We start from the raw sequence: 16,143 nt of genomic DNA, 5'->3' as shown, positions 1-16,143 counted from the left end.
TCACTATATCTCACTGAAAGCAATAAGCGAAGTCTTTTTGTGGCCGCTCTTAAACAATTTGCATTTGAATTTCAAAGAGTTTTCAAATTAATATAAATGATATTTTCAAAACTATTTTTGCAATAGTTTTTACTTTTTTAGTGTTCTAGTGGCTGATCAATCATTGCTTTTTTGGCATTTTTTGTGATAAGTTGCAGGTTTTCATTTAAATGTTCAAATTATTTTATTAAACGATTGATGTTTAGGCTTTTAATCTGTTTGATCGATTATGATAGATACGCTTATTGATTACTCTGTGACAACTAAGCCAATTTTTAAAAGAGATCAGTTAAATCGTCAAATATCACGAAATTACATTCACAGCCTCTAACTCTGATGAATTTTTCTATCAATAAAATAATATAGTTTGAATAACTTTCAGATAGTTTGCTCCATAATCGTAAAGCAGCAAAAAGTAATCCAATAAAAAGAAGCCATGACTTAGTACATGCGGCACACACACACGCTCAGTACCTAAACAATAAAACACGCCGTCATTTTCCTGTATAAAAAGATATTACATTTTAGAACAGCTTTGAGGACCGTCCTACAAATATTTCTTAAACGCCAAAGAATTTGTGACGGGAGTGAAAACATTTACGGGTAGACACATGCTGGAATTTGCCAATTATTTTCCTTTTGAAGGTTCCAGGAGAATGTTCTTGAGGAAAAATGTTACACTTAAATTAAATAAGTCTGAAATACGACCTATTTAACTAAAATTAACAGTATTTTTTTCGGAGGAGGAATCCAGGAGACTCTTATGACGAGACGTCTTGAGCCTAATTTTTACTTTATCTAATGGCCTCGTGCCGAATTACAGGCTCAAATGCCTACTCAATATTTATTAGTCTACTCAAACATGAGAATTAAAAATTGTTCAAAAAATATATGAACGTCGTATTATCACGAGAGTTTTACGTAACAATAAAACGAGTCCAAATGCCGAAAGATGCAATTCATTACACATAACTACTTCCTACAAATTCAATGAACAAAATCTCTTTCAATGAAATAAAAAGATTTCTGCAAAAATGTATTCCATATCATAGTATTTATTCAGACTACTACAAATACCTTTTTAACTTTGTATGTAAATATTCTTCGAACAAGTACATAGCACTTACCCTTTACAATTATTCCCTGTTACTAGCACCTGAAACGATGAGAAAACTTAATCAAAAGTCTCAAACTTAATAACTTCAGACCGAAAATAATGGCGACGGTTCACAAAGACTTCGTTTTCATCTCCAAGGATACAAGGAAATCCACTGAATAAGATATTTAATATTGGAATGAAGATTTGTGGATAAAGTCTATAAACAAACACACTTGAGTGAACTTAAACTGCGTACGTGAGCAGAAACGGGAGCCGAGTGAGTTTACTTAACTAATTAATGTTCCCTGCGAAATGAGTGTAGCTCTTTTACTGCTAAATATACGTGATATTTGTTGAGTAACTAAAGTGCACGATGGTCAGCTCAAATGCATATAAATATATAGAGCAACAGACATACTTAGTAGTATTTATATTTATTTTATGTACAAAAATGTTCTGAGCCTTATTGCTCCAAAGTTACTTTACTTTTAATATTTCTCGGTGTATAATAATTTAAAACGATGTATTATTTCACCAAACATATTAATATGTAACGAACAGGAAAACTGAATACTTTTCCTTAAACAGAGGCTCCGATGAACACCATAAAGTCATGGCAGCAGCCCGCAAAACGGCTTGCCTTTTACGATTCATGCAACGTTGCCAAACGATAATACGATGCTGCGTATGATTAATTAAAATGCAGATCCGACTGCCGTTTATAAATTACTTATTAGAATCGAAAAGATATAGAATTACGCGTGAGCCAGGAAAGCTATTGTTTCAAAGAAAATTTCAATTTCCACACATTTGGTACGCATTTTACGACGCTTACGTATTCGAAAGCGATACAGTTAAGTACCACACAGTCTTAAATGGGCTCAAGGCAGCTAATAAAAGAGGGATCGGGTGAGGAAAGTTCTAAACGTCGACGCTAAACACCTGTTTGTTATTCCGTATTTTATTTTGTGAGTTTTTAACTTATTCGAGGTTTGTTGTTTCAATCTTAGAGGAAGTTCCGTGCCGTTTTTTGCGCTGTCTGCTACTTCTTGTGATGGTTAACGATAATTACTTTTAAAAATAAAATAGAAATAAAGGCTGCACATCTCCGGAGGATATTTTTGTTACTTGAAGCCGGTAACAATGGCCATTCTAAATATTATTGACTGTAATAAAATATTTCAATTGAAGCCTACCTTCCAAAGCCTGTTGATTTACTACTTAGGTACGCTTTTTGTGCGGCACTATTCACATAGATTACATTGTATGTATCCAATACGTTACAGACCCTAATATTATTTCTATTCTCCTCTTCTCCACGAAATAAATCAATTTATAGAATAGACCTTCGTAATACATTTAAGTGTACCTTTTTGGGACATTATTACACATAACCAATATCAATTTTCTCCAATATAATTCAATCACAGTAAGCAAATAAACTGAAAAATAATATTAAAAGCAAACTTTATAAACCAGTAATTGAAATAAACAGAGACGTTGAGAAAGTTACTGAATAACATTTCTTCTAGTAAAAAATGTTTGAAAAACATCGGAGAGAAAAGTTGTGAGGTCGTTTCGGCTCACAAAGGGTGACGGCAACCTCTCTAAAACTTTCAAGAGATGGTCTTAACGTTAATACCCACCTGCGGCCATGTCTCAAATCTAAATTTTAAAGACTGTCATTTTCAAGTTTTTTGTGGGATTACAACAATTTTGCCCTCAAGCCGGCTATCGGTTATTTATTGTTTTTACTTTATGTACGTGAATTATTGGATTTGTAGGCTTTGTTTTCATTGTCTGATAAGAAAATGAATTGGTTTTTAGTTATCTGCTTTATTGTTTCAATGGTTCTAGGGAATTATAGACTTTGTTTTATGGCTTTGTACCGCTCGTAGTTAGTTAATTTATTTTATGATCGGGACAATCTATTAATTAAATAATAAATGGTTAAAAAACACTTTTTAACCATTTATTATTCAATTAATAGATGTCCCGATCATATTTTATGTATTTTTAATGTAATATGTGTATATTACATTAAAAATACATTCCATAAATAGATATTTGAAAACTTCGTCTAGAGATGAAGCATTCCATTTATTTTCCTCATAAGCGTACTACGACTCAGGCCTACGGAGGCATGCATGATTTTTCAAAGCGATTTCAACATTTCGTAACTTCTGAAGTCAAACAAAGTTTTATGTTTAACTAAAGCCGAGGCTACACAGGCCGCAGTATTCAAAGTGGTATGTGTTGACCACCTCAAAGCGAAACTTTCCTTGTAATTTGAGGAGAGTGCACACTGACGGACAACACTACCTGACCGGGCTTGTCAATTACTACAATGTTGCCTGCTTGACCTGTATTTATGCGACCGCATGCACCCGACATATGTGCGAAAATTTCAATTTAAGTCACTCAGAACTCCGACTGAATTTTGGTTATTCCACGTGTACTAGTTCCCTTTTGATTAAACAAGTTTCCTTTGTTTTCTGAGGAACAAACTGCAGTATTAAGGAATTTAATTCCTAAATTATATCATCAGTCATCACTGATCATAATTTAAGTGGACTTTATAAAACAGAATCGACTGCAGTCAGTACTGTTTAATTTATATAAATGCAATAGCAAATTGTTGTGGTCACAATATCATACTAACATACAGACGTGGAAAAAATTAAGCCTTTTTCCCATAGTAATATCACACTTACTTACCGCTACAAAAATGGTCAACTCTCGTAACAAAAAGTTCAGACTTGAGGTAATTATGATATAACGTACCCTAAAGCCGTAAATAGAAAGTGCTGAGTCAGCGCATCCGAAGTTTACTTTTTGGTTTTAAAAAATCTCCACGGACTAGGAGAAAATAATGTGAAAAAGTTTAGCCTAGTCGCAAGCGAAGCTTTTTGCCTAAAATATTATGCTGGCGAAGTGAACGCAACGCATTTGTATCCTGAGCCCGTTATAGCACTTAAAAATAGTTTTTCCCACAAGTTTTTTCAACTTTTTATCAAATTTGCATAAAGTCTGCTGGAAACACTGAGAATAAAATTATAACAAAGAATCATTATTTATTGTACATGCGACTGAAATGAAACAATGTTTGTGTCTGCTCTTAGGTTTACAAATGGAATGAAATTGTAATATAATTTGAATAATTAACTCGTATGCCACTCGTTGTCGTCATTTGGTATTTATTTAGGTACTTTTATAGCAAAATTAAAAGCATTAGTGAGCCTTTTAAGTATAATTTGAAAAATAAATCACTTTTGTAACATGAAAAGACTTTCAATGGACGATTGTGTAGATGCTGAGTCCTTTGTCTACATTTAATTAAGTAAAATGGCGTCTATTGTAGATGTTTGTTGGGGTGCCAACTCGTCACTTTATAGTGCAACTTGATCAACTTTTAACCCTCCCAGTTTCAGTCAACCGCGGTTTCAATTAGTTTACTTGTTAGGGACTAGTCGTTAATTTTATGTGAACGTGTTCGAACTCATTTGAATTTAAACTTTTAAGGGCCTTGGAGTACCTTTATTAATTTATTTAACTAGAATTGGTCTGTAATAGGTACTATAATAATCTTTGAAGACGACAGAGGTTTTTTTCGAATGATTAATTTTAAGAAATTTAGCTAGGCTCCTCAATCGTTTGTATATTTTAGCGTGTCTTAAAAATATAGTCTTAAATGATTCAGACATCCACTTAACATTAAAACTTCTAGGAATAATTAGGCGAGAGAAATCAGCTAAAGTAGACCTTGTAAACATAAGTGAATGTAAGATCACATTATGTTATTAACGGTGCCATTAGTTAACTTCATAATTTAATTTACTACGAAAACTAACGAAGATAGTTCTGCGAAAATAGTATATATGTACCTACACGCTTAGCAAGTAAATATACTTTCGCAGTAACAGTACTTTATTATACATTTATCCAATAATTCTACAATCCTACATTCGAATAACTACGGCCATAAATCCACAAAGAGAATCCATAACACGCGTGTAGCGTCCAACAATACACCCAATACTGTTTATCTAGAATCGAAAGACGCTACTTTTTCAATATAAATCGTTCAATAAAACTCAATTCTTATGTATCGCTGGTATAGATCAAGACATTGTTACCTCAACAGGAGCATTCAGACAGTTCTATTTCCAGTGTATCTCGATGGCCGATCGTTTTACCCACGGGACTCGGACGCCAGTGCCGATCCTGATCAAATTACATATTTTATGAATCCACCGAGAGTTTTATTGGAACGCCTAACAAGACACTCGTCTATCCTTTGTAAGGAATCGAATGACTCATACATAAACACGTGGCGTTTTCTACCGTTATTTCCATTATTTATGGGATGTGCTGTATTTATTTTAGTGAGCGTGAATCAATCGTGAAAAAATAGTTGGCGCTGGAGTTTCACTGTATAAATAAATCGACACCCTCAGTGAAAATGAATAGCATATGTAAATGACGCCATATAAATTATATTGCTCGAATGTAACACAACACAGCATGAAAATTCTTAACATTTTGAAAAGTAATACTCTTAAAATAAATATAAGCATACAGCTGCGTGGTTCATTTCACTGATGTCTAATGACACCACCCTCATTTCAAGGCCTTTGATTACACCAATATCAATATCCCGAGAGTTCACATTAACAGTTTATGGCAGACCCATGTTCAGTAGCGAGGCATTATGGATATTAATTGATTGATGACATTATTAGTAACGACAAATTTCAACCCTGTTACCCGACCTCTCTGTTATAATTCCACAATGCGGAAATCATTCATGACACCCATGGGAAATGATGGTAGATTTGAAACCGTCGTAAGATGTCTTAATTCAGAAATAAGGTTCCGTGGTGATGTTCATACAAATAGTTTTAGACTGTAAGTTGGTGTTCTATATTATCGATCATTAGAACTCACTACAAGCTATTTTATATTTTTAAAGACGATTTGTTATATCAATTACACACAAATGTTTAATTCATAGGTCATAACTGGCTTATGAAAAGACAGTCTGATTAAAAGAGTAGAAAATTTCAATCTAAATCATTCTAACCTAACTAAAACTAATAATAATCTTTAGATTCTGAAGCTGGTCGCAAGTTTCAAAAATCAAGATCTGAAATTGCCTCTCCAGGCGTTACTAAGTTCATCAAGGTCTAGTTAGTTCTGCCAACTTAAGATTACAATTGGCACGAGCCTTTATTCAAGTAGTGTACAGTAATTTACTTAGGTCCTGACTTTAATCAATTTGGAAGGTCAAAATTCTTGTTCAAAGCGGTTTTCTGAGTTATGTAGTTCGGACCTAATGAAACGGAGAACTTAGAAAATGTTAGAAGATTTTTGTATTCAGTCTTCGAATAAAATAGGCTAGGCATAAAGTGTAGAGAAAGTCAAATTGTCGCTTTATATTTTTTCCACAATTAATATCGTTTTGTAACAAAAAATCAAGGCTTTTTTTCGAAAATACATACACAAACATTCTAGGGGTATTTAGTAACATAATTTCTTCTGGGGTTAAACTATAAAAATATTTATAGTGCTTCAAGAGTATCTGCAATTTGGATCCAAAATTCGAAATTGACACACCCTTTTAACAATTATACAAGCTTTTATCTAATACATAACGATAGTGCATTAAAGCTCAACGTACATAAGAAATGAAGAACTGAAATAAAGGCGTACATAGCTATTAAATGTACCGAAACTGCGTGTACAAAAAGTACGTCAATCGAAAGTCGTGTGTGATGTATCGCCGCGGGTTTCTTCGGTAGCGAAATAAAAAGGAAATCTCACGTACAGAAAGGCCCTAACCTTGTCCTACTAAAGTGCGTCATTAATGTGCTACTGGGATCGATAAATACAAATAGAAACCAACTGATTTTCGGATAAAAGTAGTCCCAAAGAAGGAAATGCAATAAAATCTGTTGCTTTACAAAATAGGAATTTATACGAAGTAGTCGGCAATAGTGTACCTATGGAGTTCTGTTTCTTTTACGGGAGTTTCTACTATTTACGGCATTCACACTGCTTTGTCCTGTATTTAAAATGAAACTATGTTAAATAACAGTTTAAGGTTCTCATAACACAGTTAATGTGAAAAATTCTGTCGATTTTGATACTATATTTTTATTATAACTTGAATCTTAATTTTACTTTCTTTACTATATAACGCTTTCTTACTATAAAAACGAAGTAGTAAATACTCCATCCTATCTGTATTCGTAGATATTTTCATCTGCGGTATTTTTACTTTACATACTGTAATTTCCAATTTCAACTTTAAGCATCGACTTTAATTACCAAACAACATAATTAAAAATACGTGAGAAAATAGCAAAGACGAGAACGTTAAATATATCGCATCAATTTATGAACAAGTGCTTAAGTATTATCGAATAAACGGAATATCCATTGAAAATTGACACAATGTCCGTTTTAATTAAATCACCTTCCGAAATGAAAATATTTTAAACAACACGTGTTTTCGTAAGTTACCGGAATTTTAAGTATATTAAATATTTTAATTTTATTGTAACAACATTTATCTGCTTGTTTCGTGAGTTCATTACATGATTTATTGAATCACTTCGCTGCATTATCGAAAGCTCGGATATCCAATTTATTATAAGTTTTAATACTGTAATTCTAGTGGTTTGGTTTCATTTTAACTATTTTTTTTTACTTATGAAATGAATTCATTCAATAAGTATATTATACGTTAAAGAACCAATAGTGATATGTTTTTTTTTATAAAAAGCTTATCGAAGAGTATATGTCAATGAGTTTGAGTATAAATTTTATGGGAAATGTATGTATGTAATGTAGCCGTTTTATTCTTAGTGGTAGTTAGTTGTCGAGCATTTTTGGCACATCAGAATCATCTTCTTGGGAATCAATATTACTGTTATGAATAAATATTTGACACTCGCTGACCTCAAAATTATTGTATAAGTTCAAAAACTTTAGCCTAATAGACAGGCTGACATCGCTTTTATAGACATCGAAAACATTCAAAGTTTTGCACACTTTGCGGAAAATCCTTAGTTTGTTAATTTGTCAGTAACCGATACATTTAAAGTTTTGATTAATTTGTGTAAGCATTTTGAGTTCAAAGCTGAGTGAATGCCCGTTACGGTAGACCGACTCGCTTAATAACAAGTTTAGCGCGAAATTGCGTCAGGCCAAAGTAACCAAACTTCATAATCGATGAGGAAAGACCATTTCCAAGTTTGGTGTTGTGTACGAAATTATAAGCTTTGATGTAATTGATCAAATACAAATACCTTATGTTTAAAAGGTCGCGGTTTTGACGTCACAGGGAGGCGTGTTTTCAGTGAAACCGCACATATATGGAAATATTAGTTGTGCACGTACAGTACGGAATTTGCTGGTGTAATTTATTGGTACGTGTAAAAGCATACCACGCGAAATTGCTGTGTCATTAACAGTATAACTTAATGTCAAGTTATTTTGGTAACTCTAGTTTGGTCCAATATGGGTTCAATTTGTGTGACTTTGTTTTAATTTAAAATAACATTTTATAGATCCATTCTAGAAATATGTTACAACGGAGTACTTGCAACGCTATTGTACCTAAGTGTTATCATAAAATCTGGAAAAAAATAAACCTCTTTCCCATAAAATCTGATTAAAAAGAACACTCCCACGGGGCTTAACCTGTGACGCCCACTCAAAACTCAATGTAGGTATCCACCTGATCATAATTCATTCGGATCAAAATTAAATTTCATCCATGACGTGACGAAATCCAATCACCCCCTACACCCCCATGCAATTAGGGGTATCGTAGCACGTAGGTATGACCCATGGTTTTTATTTTATTAACCGCCCGAAAACACTTTGGAGTAATTATTTTGTTTGTTTTTTATTTTGACGCCAAAAGGTTAGCAGACAGTAAGAAAAAAACCTAGCCTAGCCTAGTGATATAAATCTTAAAACTGTTTATAAATTTGATTTATTTATTATGACCGAATAACGGGGTCTTTTTATTAGTACGTATCAATTATTAAGAAACTGAGACAGCGCTTTTAGATAGAAGGATTTCATATAAGTGCGGTAACGTGCTCCACTCCTATGATACAGATTTATTGACAGAATGTATATCATACAAAGATAGAATACGTTCAAATATATTAAAAGAAGTAATTAAATTACAGTCAACAATGTCCGCCAACGCAAATAAGTCAGTTTTTCTTAGAATCTTCATAAGGCCTCTTTATATTTGTATGTAGTGTTCTATAAATAAACAAGTGAGTTGTATCATTAGATGAATGAGCCGAAGAGCGGTCGAGCGAAACATACATGTCTCTAGTGTATTTAATTAAGTCATATGAAAATGGATGGGAGCAGCGTAAAAGCGATGCTACCTTTCAAAACTTGATTTACAAGGGAAAACTAATTAAAACTTTTTCTTTGCATTACACAAATCCTCAGGGATGACGACAGCCGGATGTCTGTGGAAACACGTTTTTGGAAAATCACTTTTGCTAAAGTTTTCCCATTAGGTAAGTATCGAATCGCAATAAAATTCGTATTAAGTGTAAGCAAATTGGGTATAATCGGGGAAACTCACCTGTTAATTCGTATTGCTATCTAATCACCCGAAAAATGCCCAATAAAGTGTCAAAGTTCGGATTCAAACGACTTTCAGAGTTATAATTGGCGCGTTAAGTTATTCTGGGTATAATAATAATATGATGTTTTTCTTGTTACATGTTATTTTGGTGTCAAGAGATAAATTTATCTTCTTATGTTTGCGCCCACTTACAATAAAACATGTTATTTGTTTAAGCAGAAGTTTGTCCCTGTTTATTGGACATTCCTAGTGCCTACATACGCTTTTTCATGTGAAATACTCAAGCTGCTACTAAGAAATACTTTAGCTTATTTAGTTATAGCTAATTAGAAACCACGCAAACCGTCTAGCGGATTAATTAAACATAAGATAATCTTTTTTTCTCGTAACTTTTAAAGTAAAGAACATTCTTCACGTGTATTTTTTGAGTATTATCGAACTAAAATTAAACTCAGATGTTAAATGGATTAAACCTTGAATGGGTATCTAATCTAATGTGTGAATTGAGACACCTAAGTCGTAATTTTTGATTCAAACCCAAGTATTTCGTACTGTTTAATATTTCTGCTATGGATCACCAAGTCATCATCATCTCAGCCGGGAATCGTCCACTGCAGTCCGATGGATGAGGGCGGCCCAGGACCGGTCCTATTGGCGCTCGATGGGGGAGGCCTTTGTCCAACTATTAAGTAACATAGAAAAAAGCTAATATTTCTTTAGCTTACCCCTTTGAAGCAAAAAACAAAAGTGTAGAAATAAAATACGTATATTCTTTATTCCACACCTGTTCTACGTTAATTGACGTTAATTTTATTTGTTCAGATCCTTTTTAAATTACACTCCGTTCGTTATTATTTTACGTTCAATTTGTAATAACCTACTTTGTTAGGCACCTGCTTATTTAATGGTTACGTTTATTAAGGTTTATTTTAACATTTTAGGTACAATGTTATCGTAAGGTATTTTTCTATCGTGATTGAAAATTCTTTGAATTAGCCGAAAGCTTTGTTAGACGTATAATAAGAACCGATTCAGAGAGATACAATAGAATGTTTTTTTTACTACTTTTATTGAGCGTATTTAGAAAAAGAATTGTTCAGTTTTCAACACTGGCCTTTTGCGATCTTTTTGCAAGAATATTTGGAACTTACTAGTTAGTGATTTTATTTATCAAATGGTCGTTTATATTAACTTAGTTGTGTCTTGTACAAAACTTCAAATTGTATCGATGATCATGAATATAAACATTGTCAAAAAAGTAACACCGCCAAAACAATATTCATACGGATATCCAACATAGCGAATATTTAAACTTGATATTCTGTTACGATCAAGTTGATACTTTCACATCACTATCGCGGTAATTCGACGATGTACGTAGGATACGTTAGCGTAGATATAAGGGCTATTACCAAGCGCGCCAACCCGGAAAACCGAAATTACGTAAACGCTACATTGAATTTTCCTATAATCGACCTACGGCGCCCTTCGAATAGTCGCGTTGGTGCACATACACACAACTTTGGTGAAATAAAACCGTCTTTATTCGAAAAGTATTCCAATCTTGAAATGTGATGCGTTCCAAGTTTGAATAATATTGAAAAAAAGGTCTGATATATTTTTATGGATTCAAATTGAAATAAATATGTTTTGAGTTGCTAAAATAAACACATTGAAGTATTAAATTGCAAAACATTTACAATTCTAGACGAACTACACAAAGGATATCTTTGAATATAAAATTGTTTTTCGATATTTCTTCCTTGAATAATAGTACCAACATTAGTCTATAAATAACAAAGCCTTTATAAAACTCAAAAAATAAAGAAAACACGCACGATCATCAATTAATTAGCCCTATAGTATGTATAAACACACGCGCTAATCTCAGGAACTACTGGTCCGATTTGAAAAATTCTTTCACTGTTAGATAGTCCATTTATCGAGGAAGGCTATAGGCTATATATATATCATCATGCTACGACCAATAGGAGCAGAATACCAGTAAGAAATGTTACAAAAAAGGGGAAAATTTTGACTCATTCTCTTATGTGTCGCAAGCGAAGTTGCGCGGGTGAGCTAGTGATATATAAAACACAAAATTAAAAATATCTCAACTTAATCAAATACACAGAATCAAGTGAGAAAAAAGACAAAAGCCAATCGTTCAAATCCCTATTAAAAACCAAACACACCTTAAAGAAAATCCTCGCCACGTATGTCTTCCGTGCTATACTCAAAGATGTGTATAGATTGGTAGTAGGGGCCAGGGTCTACCTAATTGCCGTCAGGCGGGTCACTTTATGTCATTAATGGTGCTCGCCGGGACACGGTATTACACCCGCCCTCTATGAAATTTCCATGTAATTGGAAATCCCTTGATATTTTGGTTACCTGAAGCAATCGATGCCTTAGGATGCAGTGATATAATTACAGCAATTTTTGAAACCAAAATACCATGACTTGGGTCTCTTTAACTTATGTTACTCTCTTTTGACTGGCAATTTTTTATAATAGAGATAAGCAATGGCAATTTAATGCTCATATTGTTTTATAGATAAGAACTAATTTAACCACCTAGATGGACAATCAAGTGTCAGTTTATTTAAGGGTCACCAGTCGTAGGTATGTCTGGTAAAATACATAAGAATCTGTTGAAGCTTCACTAGTTAAACGAATTGACACCCAAAGGTATTATTACTGAAGCATTATTTTCAATATATAATGACATACTTGGTATGGTTGCATAGTTGTATGTGATAAGGTGAGCCCTAAAATGCCAGTAATGTATGGGAGACGCGCATAGCACAGCTGCCGATAATTTCATAAATTCCATATGAAATAAATCACACTGCAAATCTCTCATCGCATTCATGCTGAATACTAAAGAGTAAATCATCGATACTAATAAAAAGAAGCAGCCACTTATAGTTTACTATAGAAGAGCTAGTTTATGATTAAGTTATAGAGAATAAGAATAATAATATACAGCCAGGACATAAAATTATGTTTCCTTTGACAATTTATGTCTGTTCCATCCATCCTATGAATCAATTGACAGAAAACGAGGAAGACCAATGAGATACCGAATACATAATCAAGCAAATTGGTACAATCATAACGTAAAACAAACAAAATGTGATCCGAGAAAGCTTTTTATGTCATTGTCTCGGTTTCGTATACAATATTCGAAGTAAATTTGATTTAAGCGAAGCATAAGGTGTTTTATAAAGGCGGAACTGTTTTTCAAGGAACGTAAATAGGAATGGTATAACTAATAGAAATGTGTGTAGTATTGATTAAATACCTATTAGAACCTCGAATACCATTAGAAATTAGAAATGTTTATTTGATGAGATTATTGTAACACCATAATTAGTAAACACTTTTTGTTAAGGAATTTTTATTATAAAATCCTTTGATACGAATAGGAAACTACTTTGTATGAAAAATTGATCAGCGCCCAAGCGCAAGAACTATTTTCCTTAAGTTAGTTGTATTATCTAACGGTAACCAATTGTTCCGACTGTAGTACATCCAGCTACTGGCCGGTTAACAATAGTCGATAGTAGTAGAATATCGCCCTTCACGAGAAAAAATCGGGCCACGAGTTAAAGAGCAAGGTTTTTTATGCGTACGTCATGGCACGCGTCCACAATATATCGCTGTACCGTGAATAACAATGGGTTGTTTTCGTTAAAAATGTGACGATTTATTTGCTATGGCCGCTGTAAATATTTACAGGGGGATTACGAAATACGTCGAAATTGATGTAATTAATGATGGGAGTTTTTTAAATATTTGACGTACTCTTCACGGTCGAATAATGACAAAGCCAGATGATTATCAAAAAAAACATTGTTTAAATATTTTGTACCTTACATTCGTAGCTTTAAATGTCACAAACTACGAGTACATCTCTAATAGTTAGATAGCTAGATAGCTAATAGTAATTTCATATAGTATACACTGAAAACGAATTAGCAGTGGCTCCTTGGCACTGCTCGCGTAAAAAATATATGTAAGTAGACGATATTAGGCACTACACATGTAACCGTTCAATAAAGCTAAATAATAGAACACCTTAAAACATAAAATCATCTAACAATATTTTTACTTAAGTCATATTCATACATTTCGTAGCTCCATATGAGTACAAATGGTAATCCATCCATACATACATCACAGTCCTGTTTTATGTCGCATGTCTCTACATGTTTGGTCATTTATCAGCTGGTATTTTTGACGTGCTTTTACGCCGTAATTTACGCGTAATTTGGGTATGTCATTGCCTAAATTACGCACGATAAACTTTTGTTTAAAATGATGATACCCAATTACGCATTTTAGACCAACGTATACTTACTTTTTTCTGATTTTATTATTTCTTCTTATATCGGCAACAGAATCTATGAAAATAACATCTATTTAACAATCACGGTTCATGAGATACAGCCTGGTGACAGATAGACTGCTGTCTTAGTTATATGGTTCCTTTTATACCCTCTGTACCAACTCTTAAAGTCACTAACCCCAACTATGTACAATCAGAAACAAAATAACTATTTTTAAATTCCGCAGATGTGTGTTTCATGTCAAAATCGAACAACACAAAAACACCTTCCTGTGTTCAAATAGCTTCGCTAAAACTTTTCGAGTCCGATGCTATTTCCGGCCAATCATTCTAAAATAAATCTAGCTCATAACTAAACTGATTTATTCCATGAATTATCCAAAACAAACACAAGCGTACGTCATTTCAGAAGGATATGCGATTGAATTACCGCTAGCTTAATTCAGTCTGTCGATTAGGTAGTATAATTCAAGTCGATCGATCAATTACTGACGGCTGCAGCTTGCTTCGATGTTATCGAACTTGACATCTAATGCGATACACGTCTTTAGTGATACACAACACCAGTTTGTGCTTATGTGTATAACTTAATATTAAATATGTTATGTATCGCGCTTGTTATATCCTTAGGCTAGAAGAGAGATGAATCTCTCTGATAATTCTCGCGTCACTTACAATGCCAGTCTCACATGAGATTCATTTGCCAGGAACGTGGTAACCACGTTACAAACCTAAGAAACATCGAGGAAATTCTAATAAAATGAAGGTGTACAATGTTTTGCCAGTTAATACGGATAAAAATCCTATATTTCAGATTTAGAGAGAATAGAGCATGAGAAGAATTGGCTAATCCATTTAGGAGGATTACTAAGTCTATCCATTTATTTTATGTTTTGCTATACGCCTGCGATAAGGCTATAGATGTGTACACTGTACTGTCTGCATTGTGTGATAATAAAACGCTGACTCAGCTCCTTACATCTATACAGAACCGAGAATTCGCCTAAGTAAGATAAACATCTAAAAATACATATAAAAAAAACATTTCCGCGACTGTAAAGCCACGACTGTGAATAAAAGCACAAGAGGCACACAGAAAAAGTTCTCACTGTAAGCCTAAAATAATGCTGTGAAAGCAAGAACATTCCCGGGGGAGCGGGACCCAACCCTGTTTATACACAAAAAGCGAACTCAGATTTGTTGTGACTGTATCTCCTTTCAAACGTAACGAAAATATTCGCGTAATGCGCACACTGATATATGTAAACAGGTGCCTATAGGCAGGTAAGTAGTGACTATTCAAAGGAAAGAATTTTATTCGGTACCTACGTACTTTTTCGGCAGTCTCACAAAGTGAGCTAATGTTATTGGGTCGGCTTTAATCTAGTTATCTGCTGCAACAGAATATGTACGCCACTGAAGCAAAGTTACTCGTGGCAACTTGGAAGCTTTTTATTATAAGAAATTCTTGGTAAGAGAAATTGAGCAAGGAAATAGCATTTGAGAATAATAGATAGAGTCAATTATGTATTTCGACGAAATGGAAAATGATATAACGATACCGTACGCCCTGGTTCCTTTATAAAACGCAGCAGTAGTCATGAGAAAGAGGTAACCCGATAAGAGCACTTAGCATTATTTATTAATACGTACAAAAAACTCTGCATAGAGGATTATTACGAGTAATCCAGAAAGTTATACCTTCTAGTTGGGAATTTCTTGTGCTGTATGTAAATATCACAAGGCTGTAGATTGACCTGTATACAGAAGTCTAAGATAACAACAACACATTTTTGTAAGTAATTCAGTTTATCGACACTAAAACTGAGACGGGGAGAAGCGTAAAGATAAAAGTAAACAACAGTGCAGTGTACCACAGCCAAGTTTACGACTCGATTTATTCTCACTATGTGTGCACGCCGAAAAGGCGGAACTTTATGACCTCATCGAACTAAATATACGCTTTTCTAGTTTGCATTCGGAATCTAAAGACGGTGCCCGTAGTGGACGATAACTTAAAGAAGG

Source organism: Anticarsia gemmatalis, chromosome 6 (genome assembly GCF_050436995.1).
Source record: "Anticarsia gemmatalis isolate Benzon Research Colony breed Stoneville strain chromosome 6, ilAntGemm2 primary, whole genome shotgun sequence".
Lineage (NCBI taxonomy): Eukaryota > Metazoa > Arthropoda > Insecta > Lepidoptera > Erebidae > Anticarsia > Anticarsia gemmatalis.
Note: the sequence above shows the minus strand (reverse complement) of the source record.